Genomic DNA, 14,808 nt, shown 5'->3' on the forward strand with positions numbered 1-14,808 from the left:
AAGCTGTGCCTGAACTAAGGTATTACTTATTCTGTTTGTCTAAATGGTATCCCTTATTCAGTCGGAGGTCAGTAACAATGCCATGTGACTTAAATGACCAGACACAGACCACAAATAATATTTAGTTTATGTGAACAGTTCATATATTGCCAAAAGTCTAAACTTTTTTCACATAAGCTGTTGCTAAATGAGGAAAAATTGTGAATACAAGCATAAAAATCAGTCTATTTCAATGATTCACAAGATCAAAAAGTGACTAAAATCCTATGGTAACTTACTCACAATTAAGAGTTTGATCAGTGCTATCTAATATATAAAAGATGATTATCAACAATGTATTGAGTACAAAGCTGAGCTAAACAAGGATCAGACCCATTTCCAAGGCTTCCAAACTCTTTGGGCTATAAATGGCCTTACATAGTCTATCAAATCTTTCTTAGCTTTGATTTTTGATAGATTTCTTAATCTTTTCTATTTTGAAATGATCAACAACAAAACATGTTTGTAGTCACATTGAATGACATAATTAGTCATATGTGGGATGGGGTGGGGCACCATGTAGTACCCCTTAAACATGTCACAGATTTTTCTCTATGCTTGCATTATCATGGAGCTCCAGGAGGCATGGCAGCATGTTTATATTCCTCAGATAAAGAGCATATATCTCATCTTCCAGCCCTTTCTCATGCAGCTCATCCCATAAACATCAGTAGAACTGGTCACGTGAGTGAGAGTTGCAAGATCAGGCTTTAGTATTTGTTGTTGCAGGGGCTATAATCTGCTCTATTCCTGAATGCTTGATACATATAAGAAACAAAGTATCTCAGTAGGGTTTTATCTTGTTGAGTCAAAACCTTTCAGTTCTGTTGATACAGACCTGACCTCTGGGATTGGCATTTTTTCAGTTTCCCTATGAAATGTATACAGCACTTTCTGAAAGTTTCATCTCCTGTGGCTGATTATATATTCAGCTGTTCCAGATATGTGTTGTATAGGCTTTGGGAAAATGCAGTTTACACTAACTAAACACTGCATGAGAACTGAAATGTAAAGCCATTCCCACTCTGCAGCTTTTACCGTGTGTAAGTGATCTCATAAGCCTTGTTTTGTACGCATGGAAAATTGTCAAATGGGGAAATATGCCACACAGACAAAGGTGCTTTCTATGAATGAACCCAACTGACACACTTCTTACCATATGCCACAGAGTTGTTCTATATACTTCTAAATAATTATTGGGATAAAACAGGCCTCAGATAAGAAGAGAATGCAAAGCTATGCTTCAATTATTGGCTAATTAACAGCCTTTTAATATAATTAATATAACCAGTTTAATATAATTATTTACTTTTAATAAATTATCTGTTTATTTCCTATTTGAAAATGTCATTTTAAATCTGTCCTGTGCATTGCTTTGCAACTATACTGCAATTGAAGTGTTTCCTGAAATTGTTTAATATCTGCTGGACTGGGGAGGAGTTATTTATTACTGAGGGTTTCAGGAGAAAATGGGAAGGCCTGTCAGACGTAATAAATGCCGCTCAAGAACGATACTGAGCTCACTGGGTTCTTTTCAAAATGTATTCCAAGTACTGCTTTGGTTAAAAATATTCTAATGCAAATAATAATCAAATACCTTTCTTTTTGTCTGAGTAGTTTATATGCAGCAAGGCTGATGACAAGCTCTGCATTAAATACAAATTTCTCATCCTCAAGGCTTTCTCCAGATCACAACTTGTCTCTTATATTGCCCATCACCTTCTCAGTCTACCAAATTTATCCGTGTGATAGCTCAGTTCTTGCAGGGACCTCATACAGCACTAACTCCACATTCTTGCACATACCTCTTAAAGTTCTAGAGGTAATTCCATACTGTTCCCTATGACTGAAATGACTCCCCTGATCCTATATATCATTCAGTCTCCTCCTTCAAATTCCTCCTCAAAACTCTTTCCATTATCTGTCTAATAATAATGTCTGCCACTTGAAATTCTAGAATTGCATTAAATTATGGTACTGCCTTCTCCTTTTCTCCACCAAACCATTCCTGGAACATCCTTCTACTAGGGCTAGCACAGAGCACTTACCTCCATTTTTCATCAGCCAAACAGAGCCCTCAGGAGGAGCTATTAGGTAGCAGTTTTCATCTCCTTTAAGGCTCCTTTATGCTACTGAAGTGGCATAAGAGGTCTGTGTAACAGAATTTGGGCTTCATGTCTTTCATTCCTGTGTATCATAGAATCATAGAAGTGAAAGGCTGGGAAGAGCCCTATGCTGAGGCAGGACCAAGTATACCACTTAGACAACCTGTGGCAGATGTCTGTCTAAACTATTCTTTAAAACCTCCAATGAAGTGGATCCAACAATCTCCCTTGGAAGCCCTTTTCAGAATTTAACTACCCTTATGGCTAGAAAGTTTTTCCTGATCTTTAACCTAAATCTTCCATGCTGCCGACTAAGCCCATTATTTCTTATTCTACAAATGGCGGACAAGGAGAATAATTTCTCCCCATCTCTTTATAAGAGCCCTTAACATTTTTGAAGACTACAGACATACACCCAGTCTTCTTTTCTCAAAATTAAACATGCCCAGGTTTGTTTGTTTGTTTTAATTTTCTTCATAGGTCAGGTTTCCAAAACCTTTTATCTTTTTTGTAACACTCTTCTGGACTCTCCAATTTGTCCACAGCTTTCTTAAAGTGTGGAATCCAGAATTAGCCACAGTGCCCCTGATGAGGCCTCACCAGTGCCAAGTAGAGCAGGACAATTAACTCCAGGTCCTTACATACAACACAACACCCCTGTTAAAATGTCCAGAATGATATTAGCCTTTTGCACATGTGCACCACACTGTTGCATTCAATGTCTTACCCCACTCGCCTACTACCGCCTAGCCAGTTATTCACCAGTTTGCAATTGTGCATCTACGTTTTCCTTCTCTTCTTGTAGTACTTTCCACTTACCTTTATTGAATTTTATCTCATTGAATTCAGACCAATTCTCCATTTTGTCAAGGTCATTTTGAATTCTAATCGTGGCCTCCAAAGAGCTAACATCTCCTCCCAGCTTAGAGTCATCCATAGATTTTATAAGCATACCCTCTGCTCCACTGTCCTAGCCAATAATGAAAATATGGTCTAGGACCAGATCCAGAACTGACTCCTGCAGGCCCCAAAAGATATGTCCCCCTAGTTCATAATAACAACTATAATGTCAACTGCGTAGCATCTTGGAGAAATCTCAGACTGCTGAGCCCACCTACTTTGTTTGGCTTTGTGGTATCGTGAAAGGGATCTGAAAGTTCAGTGCACTGGAGAAAAGTCACTCTCCAGTTATCTCCTCTGGCAATTAATTAATGTGATATGGCAACAAAAAAAGACATGCAATTTTGAGATGCATAGGCACAGGCATCATGACTTGGCACAGGTATGGTAGATAGAATGATGCATTCATCTCCTTATACCACAGTACCCACAGGTGCTGGGACTAGGGATACCAGGATGTGGGTGCTACTGCACACCCTGGCCTAAAGTGGTTTCCATTATATTCAGGGTTTACAGTTCTGTTCAAGGACTCCCAGTACCACCTCTCTACAAATTGTTCCAGCACTCCCGACAATACCAGAAAAATACAAACAAATTGAAAAATACAAAGAGAAGAGGATGAAGAGACTGGTTTATGTAAAAAAAGATTAAAAGCACTAAATATAGCATAACTTAGCTAAGCAATGATTAATGGAGACAACAGTTTCCCAAATACAACAAACCACAAATAATTGAATGGTGTAAATACCAAGAACAAATAGTAATTATTTAGGGTAATAAGAGACTGTAACTAGGAACAATGGAATTAAATTCAGAAAAGGAAAATTTTGGCTTATTATGAAGAAAACATCCTGAGAGATAAATGTATCAGGCCGTTGCACTTATATGTGTACTCTTTCAGCCAAAGAGAGGGGTGGATTTCTAGGCAGAAGTTCCACAGCAAAGCAGAAAGACACAGAATAAATTCAAAGATCAGATGGCTTTTCCCTACTTTAATAAAGATTTTTGGTCAGTTAGATAAAATAAACTCTTTCTGTGACTCTTCAGCATTGCTAAACGAGAGCAGTGGAAGAGAAGTGGTGAAAGTCTCATTACTTTGGCTGTTTAAGGTTCAAGGCTTTTAGGTTTTGTGGAATCCCAAGGCCAATATGGGGAAAATATATGTTCAGTTCTATACACATGCAATTATCATAAAACCTCAAGGCCAGTCCCAGGTGTTTTGTCAACCATGGAAGAAAATGTTTCTGGAACCATCCTGCACACATCCAAAAGGCACATGCAAAACCAAACAAACAAAGAAACAAATAAATAAGCCAGAGGATTTAGTGCCTCCAAATGTTGGTGACCAGGACAACAGTCCTGATCACCCACCCCTAAGACAGTCCTGATGATTATGCATGCTGACTGAGAATTAAGAGCACATCCATACTACAGGGCAAAACGCAACTGTGTAGCTGAAGTTGAAATAGCTTAATTCAGCTTTTGGAGTTGTCTACGCAGCAGGAAGTCGAAGAGAGCACTTCCTTCGACTTCCCTTACTCCTAATGAAATGAGGGTTACAGGAATTGGAATAAGAAGTCCTCCAGCTTGACATTATTTTGAAATAATGGCTTGATGCATAAATGCGCTCTTTATTTCAGAATTATGTCAGTTATTATGGCTATGTCTACCCTGCAGGCTTCTTGCGCAAGAACTGTTTTGCGCAAGAGTTCTTGCGCAAAAGGTCTTGAGCAAGAGTGCATTCACACTGCCATTTGCTTTTGCGCAAGACCATCCATGGCGGTGTGGACGCTCTCTTGCGCAAAAAAGCTGTGATGGCCATTTTGCAAGAGGGCTTATTCCTCATGGGGAAAGGAATAACTCTTGTGCAAGAAGCCCTCTTTTCTGACACATTACTGTAAACTTACTTGCACAAGAATGCGTGTGCAGTGTAGATGCTCCACAAGTTTTTGCGCAAGAAAAGCCTGCAGTGTAGACATAGCCTAAGTGTCCAGCTAAGTCTCTTGATTTGCACATACATTCATAGTAACATTTCTCAAAAGGACAAATAGTTTCCTCGTAAGTCTTTTCAATTTATATATTTATTGTGCATGAAGAGAATAAAACCAGACTGTACAGATAAGATGAGTTCTTTGAGAACTGGTCATCTGTATATAAAGTTAACATGCCTCCATGTCAGAACAAGTGAGTCATTGGATTAAGTATTGCTATAATTGTATTTTACTATGGAGCAATCTAACTTGTCCACTCCAGTTTTTTCAGTACAACTAAGTTTGACATGTGAGAACTGGTAGTATGCTCTTGTTTGAGATGAATCTTTCCCATCTACCAAATTATGACTTGTGCCAATGCCATTAAATAGCAAAAGATTCAGGGGTCTGAACAAGGATTATCTGTAAATAGATGTTGACTTACCACTTGGATTTATTTCCACTAAAAAGAGCCCTCTGTGTTAAATTTGTACCTTGCCTATTTAATGATACTGTTTTAATGGTAGGTGGTTTGGAAGTGTGATGGGGATCTCAATGTTCTCTGGTAAATAACTATGCTGAATGCAGTCTGTAAATAGCTTCAGTTGCTGCAAAATATGGGGTGAATTGCTGAGAAATAAAAGCATTATTTATTTACATTATTTTTCCTCATTAAAATAGACATAAAATTCTATACTCCATTGCTCAAGTAATGTGAACAAATCAATATATATGTTTTTTCTAATTCCATTTTTTAAAGCACTTAAAAATGTTCTGTAAAATACTGTTCAAGAGAGACAGCCACTACACCATGCTAATGGGAAGTGGGTATGATGATTCACAATGAAAATTTACCAAAATAAATTTATCCTCATCTTGATTAAGCTAACACAATTGATATAGAATATCCAGGACTCTTCCTGCTAAGAGAGCTATTGCAGTGATTCTGGTATCTGCTTTCTATTGAATAACGTGTAAATATTATTATACTGTATTTTCAAGAGTTAAATTATGTTTACTGCTAAGTAACTAACCATTTTTTTCATCTCTTCAAGAAAAAGTGTCTAAAAATATTTTAATCTTATTCAGGTAAGACCTGCTCCTGCTCCACTGAAATAGATGAAGTACATTGAAGTAGCCCATTGACTTCAATTTAATAGGAGCAGTATCAAACCATTACTTCTATTTGATAGGTTATCTCCAAGGTCAGAACAGCAAGCATTTCTTATTTACAAAAATGGAAATGAGAAAAATACAAGTATAAGAAAAGCCTGTCCTGTTAGATGTCCTGAGCAAGAAGTTACTAGATCAACATATTTTAATGTGAATATGCCATTTCCTCTGATAAACCAGATCTTTGTGAGAAAATATTATGTAACCCACTCTTCAGACTTTACTACCCAGCTTTTAACTTAATTGAAATCTAGCTGATACATTCATTCTTCCTTTCCTACATAATTGACAGGACTTTTTTAATCTTTTTATTAGCCTGCCAATCAGTTATGTGGCTGAACTCTTTAACTGAACACAGATGGTCTCGTGGTTACAGTCCTGGGCTAAGGTTCAGGTAGAACTGAATTCAATTCCTGGCTCTGCCAGAGAATTCCTATGTGACACATTTAGGTTCTGAGTCTGTGCTGCACTATTCAAAGTTTACTCCACCTCTGCAGCTCAAGGATTCTGGCCCTAGCCTCCAGGGTAAGTTAAAGTAGGTCCATCAGAGTCTTTGAACAGGCACCTTTGGATTGCTCCACTATCTCAGATTAGCTGAAATATAAAACAGTCCTGGCATACCCCCAAGCTGGAAGAATTCTCCAAAAGATGATTTAACTAATTTTGCAGCCTCTGTGCAGCAGCTAATGCACAATAAGAAGAGGCTCAGAACTGGCCTCAGTTTTTCTCTGCTCTGGTACTACTGTGATGGAGAGCCACATACGTTGCTACATATATGATTTTCTGCTGTTTTTATGTATTAACAGGATATCTCAGGTTCATTCCTAGGGAGGCTGGATGTTTGGAGCCGGCTCCTGTGTTTCACACTATCTTTCATCTCTTTCAGTTATTCCCCAAGAACCATGTGCTGCCTCCAATTCATGGTCCCCAGGCCATGAGAGGTCAGATTTCTGTTCTGTAGCTGAAGTAACGCTGACACCATTACAGGATTTGGTTCTGTTTTCTATCACAGTCACAAGGAATGACTCAAGAAGACAATTTTACAAGGTCCACAGGAAAATATCTGCTGACTTTACATTGGTATTTGCTTGTTACTATAACTATGACTATGATGTCCACAATGAATAATTGATCATTCTTTCCATTAAATTGTTTTGAGAGGAGTATAAATGTGTTTAATTTATTTGCATCAGCCAGTAAGTTACCAGGTTGCTTCAGACGTCAAATCCTCCATAGTCGCAACAATTGACTCCACATATTCTTTGATGTAGTGATTACTAAGGAATTTTGGCCTGAAATGAAAACCATCAACCTCCAGTAACTGTAAACAGAGCAGCATCTTTGACATCCACCTGAACAAATACAAAACACAGGATGATGAAATCTAGGTTTAGCTTCTAATTCAGGGTTCAGGATCTTCAATAACTCAGCAATCTTCCCCTTTCCTTCCCTCCTCCCCCCGTGCTCTAGCTCTGGGCTTAATCTAAGACCTATTGAACTGATCCACATGGGAGGGTGCTACACAGATAATATTTAGTACATATTAATCTAGTAAGAATGTCCTGGAAGTGGGATGAAGAGCCTGAGCAATGGAAACTTGGACTGGCTTGGTGACTTAGATTGGACTAGGACAAGGAGGAAGGGATAAGGAAGAGAAAGGACTGGGACAGGGATAATGCAGAAGAGCACATGCTTCAGAGAAACTGGCAAAATAGTTTGAGCCCATTAGAGTCTTGAACAGAACCAAAGATCTTTTAGTGTTGTTTTTCTGCTGCTGTCAGCAAATATCTGTAAAATCCATTGGCAAAGTTCATATTTCAGCCCCCTTAGCGCTGGTCCATATAGAGGATTACAGCCTACTACTATGCTCAATTACTCCATTTGTTCAAGTGACAGAGGTCTCAATGATAGGTCTAAATTTTTCAGCCCTGCAGATGAACCCTGGGTGTCACTTTGCTCCCACACATGGGCAGTGGATGAATATCTGGCTTGAGGAGGTTAGGTGCCCAGCCCTGAATTTTCCCTCTAATTTTTTCAATCCATATGTGGAATAAAATGTGTTATGTGCACTGGTGCACATATGGATGTGCACCACCAATAGAAACACATGCTGCTAGTTATGGGTGCTGTGGGTGCTCTGCTAATCAGATCGGTGGCATTTCACCCTTGGGGTATGTCTACACTACCACCCTAGTTCGAACTAGGGTGGTAACGTAGGCAACCGGAGTTGCAAATGAAGCCCAGGATTTGAATTTCCCGGGCTTCATTTGCATATAGTGCGGACTCTGTGCCGCGCGGCTACACGCAGAATGGACTAGGTAGTTCGGACTAGGCTTCCTATTCCGAACTACCATTACTCCTCATTTCACGGAGTCCGCACTAGCGGACATTTAAAAATGGCGGTGCCCGGCTATATGCAAATGAAGCCCGGGAAATTCAAATCCCGGGCTTCATTTGCAACTCCGGTTGCCTACATTACCACCCTAGTTCGAACTAGGGTGGTAGTGTAGATATACCCTAAGTGCTTAGGTGACCACCTCTCCTGGGTGGTCACCTAAGCACTCAGCTTATAGAGAACACTGAGCCACACCCCTTCTGTCAAAGGCCCCCCCTTTTGTGCCCCCCATATTCCATTGTAGCTGCTGGCCCCTGTCCTGCTCCCCTCCATTGTGGCCACTGGCTGGTGTCTGCCCAAGACTTGCTCACACCCCCAATCCCCGAGTACTAGGTTACAAAGCAGCATGGTCCCAGCTTTCCTCACCCCCTACCAGGCAGCCATATGACACCCAACTTCCCAGCCCTAAAGCGCCAGAGAGCCAAGAAGCATGGCCTGTACTTCCAGACCCAACTCCTGACCATCCTCTCCCCTCCAGCCACTAACACCCAGTGCTGGTCCAAGAGTAGCCTGCTTCACAAAGGTAGGTAAGGGAGTGACCTGGGGCAGAGCAAGATGGAGGACCAACTCTACCCTCCTGGAAGGGGTGGGCCTCAGATCAGGCAGTAGGGGCACGGCCAGGGCAGCCAGCCCTATGTGCTGTCTGGAGGGTGCTGCTGCCTCCCCCTCTTGCCAGCCCTCAGTGCTAGCTGGAGCACATAGCGTGGTGCTGCAGCAGTGATTTAAGGAGCCTGGGGTTCTGGCTGCTGTCATAGGCCCCTTTGAATTGCTGGGCCATGGAGCTTTTGTCCCTTTTGTCCCTCTGCCTGAACCCCAATTGGCAGGCAATGCCTTCCTTTGCCTTCATTATCTGCTGTCCATGCTGCCACAGTATAGGGTTTTAGTTTTTCACATCACTTTTTAAAAATGTCTATGAAATTACTAGACATGTGATATTATGTTAAAAGAACTATATTAAGATTGCAAAGTGGAGCACTCAAAAATGAGGCAATGCCACAAATAAGGTTGTCTGTGCAACTTTCATTTGCCCTCTTTGTGTGTGTATGTATTAGGATACGCAATTACATGATTACATACTCTTATTTCCTCAGGACTGCTGCCTCATTCAGGGCACACGATGCACCTGTGATGGGGGGATGACTCCTGGCTGTGTAGTAAAGGAAGCTTTATGTGTAAAACCCTTGCTTCATTTGTTCCAGAAGTTGGAAGGTATGCAGTGAATGAGACATGACATTGCAGGAAGAGAAAGAAGGGTCTTAAGGGAAAGGCAACTGAATGCTGCCTTGAAGAAGTGGATCCAATCCCGCCTCTGCCCTAGACTTCCTATGTGATGCCTGGTCTCTAATAATATGTTCTTCAGTTTCCGGGTATCTGTTTAGAGACCCACGAGTTTGATTTGCCGAAGTCAATGAAAGCTATGCTTTGAACATGTAAAGTGTTATATAATGCTAAAAACTCTTAAAATCTAATCCTAATTGTCTCACACAAGCCACCCAAATCAGTAGATAACTTTGCCTTAATCTCTGTTTCTCCACTTCCCATCTGTCAACTTTTATTTATCTCACAGGAGTGTTGAAAAGATAAGCTAGTCAATGTTTGTGAAGTGCTCCAATACTATACTGATGAGTACCATAAAAAGAAAATTAATAATTCTGTCTTCAGAATTGGTTTCAAATAGTCTACAGTGAATAAGCCACGAGGACTCAAGAGAAAACAAAATACAGAATAGCTGTTCATTAAATGAACACTCGCCATCACTGAGACTATGTCTAGATTACAGGCTTCTTGCGCAAGAAGCTTTTTTCCGAAGAGATCTTCCAAAAAAACTTCTTACAAAAGAGAGCGTCCGCACTGCAAAAGTGCATTGAAAAAGCGCTTCCAGACTGCCTGGACGCTATCTCGCATGTAAGCAGTGATTGCTATTGTAACCCTTCTGCTGGGTAGGGCCAGCAACAACCAGGGCCAGGTTCAATATCTAGGGGTCCATCTCACACAGAACCAGCTTGAGCCCCCACCCAGTAGCCTGGGAAATTCACACACCTCTGGGCGCCTCTTCTCCACTTGCAAGCACAGAGTCTGAGTGTAGAAAATAAACTTTTAATGAAAGAGAGAGAGAGAGAAGTGACATGGCATTAACTCCCCATGAGTAACCGTCCCAGTTCAAATGGACTGAGCAATGTCCTTGGCCTCTCAGGTTCACTAGTCCAACAAGGTAAGGGTTCCATTCACTTACCCAAACTTTCCCCATATCCCACTTCAAAAGCCCCACTTACAGCTCAGTCCAGTCAGTGCAGACCCAAACACATCACCCTGATGACTTCCTTCATAGAGCCTAATGTGATGCCACCTGTGTGCTGCCCCTGCTGCCTGCCAGTTGTTCCTGCCAGCTGCTCCGCTGGCCGCCTGCCGCCGCTCCTACTGGCCGCCGTTCCTCCCAGCCACTCCGCTGGTTGCCTGCTGCCGCTCCTACCGGCCGCCCATTCCCACCAGCTGCTGCTCCTACTGGCTGCCTGCCAGTTGTTCCTGCCAGCTGCAATGGGTCTGGTTCCAGGCCAAACCAGTGACTTCAGCTCTTAGTGATTTCAACTCTTTAGCCATCACCTACACTGGCAAAAGATTCCAGCTTCCACTGGAATAATAAAAGCAGTGTGCTTTAGGTCTGTCCTTAAAACAGGGGGGAAAGGGGCAGATTGAACCAATCTTACAGCTCACACCTGGCAGGCATGATGCAGCCTGGCTCAAGCCGTTCCCCTCAAGCTCCGTACACCCAACTCTGGAAGGAGGAGACTTGTTCATCTGAGACCTCTTACAATGATGGTGTCTCTCCTGCAAGCACTGGTGTCATATTTTACAGTTCCCACATTTAGGGGTTGCATGATTTGTGACTCCCCCCCCCCCCCACAACAGCCCAAATTAGTTACAATACATCACATTCCATTCCTAGCTGAATTGGATTTACCTAACTACACCTGAGATTCCTTCCCCATCCTGGCATGAGCTGTATTTACATATCAACAGTTAACAGTTAAGTATCTTGCAGAGCTAAACAATTTGAGTGAGCACCCCCACCCCCAGGGCAGTTCTTTCCTTTTAGCTGGCTGATAGCAAGCAGTAGTTTAGACCCTGCTTACACTATGGACAGAATGGCCACCAGAGCAACTATGCTTTTTCCTCTTCCCTCTTCTTCTGAAAAAACTCCCTCTTCCCCGTCCACACACGCCTTTTTGCGAAAGAGCTCTTTTGCAAAAAGGCTTCTTCCTCGTAGAATGAGGATTACCATTTGTGCAAAAAGCCCTCTGTTCTTTCCATTTACTGTTGAAATAATGTGCTTGCAGTGTGGACAAAACTCAAGTTTTGTCGGAAAAACAGCTGTTTTTCCGACAAAACTCTGTAGTCTAGACATACCCAGAATGATGCAGCAGGAATAAGAAAAAAAGAGTAGATGATCATGCAATTAAAGATTTAAAGGAGTGCCACACACACCAAAGCTAAATTAAGGCTATACAGGCATTCTTAATACTAGTATTGACTAACTTTTGAGCAGCTAGCTTTGCAACTTTAATAATGATCTTTTAAAATAATTTGTGTGTATAATCCCTGTTTAAATTGTCATACTTAGGCTTCAAAATTAACACAGTGTCCAGCTGAACTGGACATTTTAGATCTCTAGAAACTGAGCTTTCTGACTCCCTGTGGACTTACCATAGATATCACAGCATTGTGTCACAATCATTTTACATCTGGAAGGATTTCTTCACAACCACTGTGGCTATTACAGTATCTCTTTTTTCCTAAGTGAAAGATTAGATGCTTCAAAATTTATATTAAATATCTGATCCTGTTCACCCCCACATTACAGCTCAATCTGACTCTTGGACAGCATATAGATTCCACTATTTTAGACTCATGCTTGCACATACAAAAGAATAAATTCTAAAAATTGTATTTTTTCTTCAAAACTACAAATTCACAACTTCTCACTTAGGAATATCAAATGTGAAATATGTTCAAGATTGGGATTCTGTTTGTGTGTTAATGGCAAGCTAAAATGTTTTCCTTTTTTTAAAGGTAAAGAAATACATTTTGTCCTTTGACTATAATTGCAACAACAGTTGAATGGTTTTCTTCAAACTGCCCTCTCCAAAGTATCACCTGTGGGCTGAACATAGAAAGCAAGTATAGGAAGTTTAGACTTCAGAGCATTATTTCTGAAAATTGCATGAACAAATGAAACAGGGCTTTACAATGAAAGTGTGCAATCTTTAGGCCAGTCGTGCTCTCCTAAATCTTACTACATTTGAATTAAATGGTATTTTATGCTTTGAGTCTGATTCTTTGAAATCAATGGAAGCTTTGCTCTAGTAAAGTAGAGTAGACTCAGACACTTGGAATTTGAGCCAAATTCTCCTTTCAGATATAGCACTAGTGTAACTCTGAGCTGAATATAGCCTTTTAACTATGACATTCAGTATTGCAAATGCCAAAAGGCCAAACTCTGTCCTCAGTTACAGGTGAACAACTTCCAACGAATTCAGTAGGGACTGCACTCAGGGAAATACTAGTTCTGGTTCAGACAATGCTGTCAAACCCATCACTGCAGTGGGCTCCTGAGTCATGAGGGTATGAAAGCCTGAGGGACAAGTTGAAATGGTAATGTTCACTTCTCCTTTCCCAGTTCTGTGGGGTATGGAATTCAAGTTGGGGCACATTGGAAACTTTGTGGCAATAAATTGCCCCTTTGTTTGTAGCTGGTTCAGAACACATCACAGCAACTCCCCACAAATTATTTAAAAGGAAATTCACATACAGACACAAACACTTTCTCCCCTCTTCCCATCCCCTCCTTCAGCTGCTATATAAATTTGAAGAAGGGTATGGATGCAAATGAAATTACACATAAATAGCCTGATACAGAATGAAATGTATTAGGTACTGAACACTTTTGAAAATCTATAAATCTGAACCCATAGCAAGTAACCCAGCTAAATACAAGGAGTCTGGGGCTATGTCTACACTACAGAGTTTTTTCAGAAAAATTACCGTTTTCCAAAAAAACCATGAATTACATCCACACTGCAAGCACATTCTTTCGAAATAAAATTGAAAAAAACAGAGGGGTTTTTCTGACATTGGTAAATCTCTTTCTCTAAGGAAGAAGCCTTTTTGCGAAAGAGCTCTTTCGGAAAAAGGTGTGTGTGGACGGGGAAGAGGGTTTTCTTTCAAAAGAAGAGGAAAGAGGAAAAAGCACAGGTGCCCTGGTGGCCACTCTGTCCATAGTAGTCACAACTTAAATGTGAGATAGTATCCATTCAGTGTGGATGCTATCTTTCGAAGAAGCAGATTGCTTTGTAATGCACTTTTGCTGTGTAGACACTCTCTTTCTGAAGAAGTTTTTTCGGAAGATCTCTTCTGGAAAAGCTTCTTCTGAAGGAAGCCTGCAGTCTAGACATAGCCTGAGACTAGCTATAACTACAATTGGTATAACTCAGAGCAGAATTTGGCTCATAATATTTATAATATTCCCTCTTTTGTTTGAAGATTAGCTGAAATATTTGTAGTTGCATACAACCTTACTGTGATTGTAATTACCTCAGAAAGGCTTTTAGAATTTGGTAAAATCAAACCATGTGTCTGATTAAAATAACTGTGTCTGTTTTATAAAAAGGGAGTGCTAGATGAACACTTTGCTGATACAAAGTAAATCAATGCAAAAGAAATCTTCAGTATGAGCGAGTTAAAATACTGAATACACTACAAAACACAGATATTGAATTTCTTGAATTGATAAGAAAATGGAGTAAAAGATTCCTTTGGGTTCATTTGAAGGCTAATTCCTGCAATGTAGGTATTTTGAAACAATATATTTCTCTTTGGGAAATGTTGTCCAGCACTGAAAGTTTACTTGAGTTTTGTGGGAAAAGAGCTGTTTGGCAGAGTCCCAGTCCATAAGGATCTGAGAATGATGTGCCAGAAAGACTCAAGAGGCCCAAAAAGCCACTTTAAAATATGGAAGAGTTTTCTTTTCAGGGGCCCAGTTCAGGGATTTCAGTCTGTTTCACGGATTTCTCTACACAGCCAACACAAAAGCTAACAATTTGCTACAGGCACATAAGTATTACTGTGTTTAATCAATGTTACTATTTCAAAAGGGCATTTTGTTTTCACTTGTTTTTATGGTTGCTGAAAAAACTTTTTCCCATTAATAGCTAATAGCTATTCATTTGAA

Source organism: Pelodiscus sinensis, chromosome 5 (assembly GCF_049634645.1).
Source record: "Pelodiscus sinensis isolate JC-2024 chromosome 5, ASM4963464v1, whole genome shotgun sequence".
NCBI lineage: Eukaryota > Metazoa > Chordata > Testudines > Trionychidae > Pelodiscus > Pelodiscus sinensis.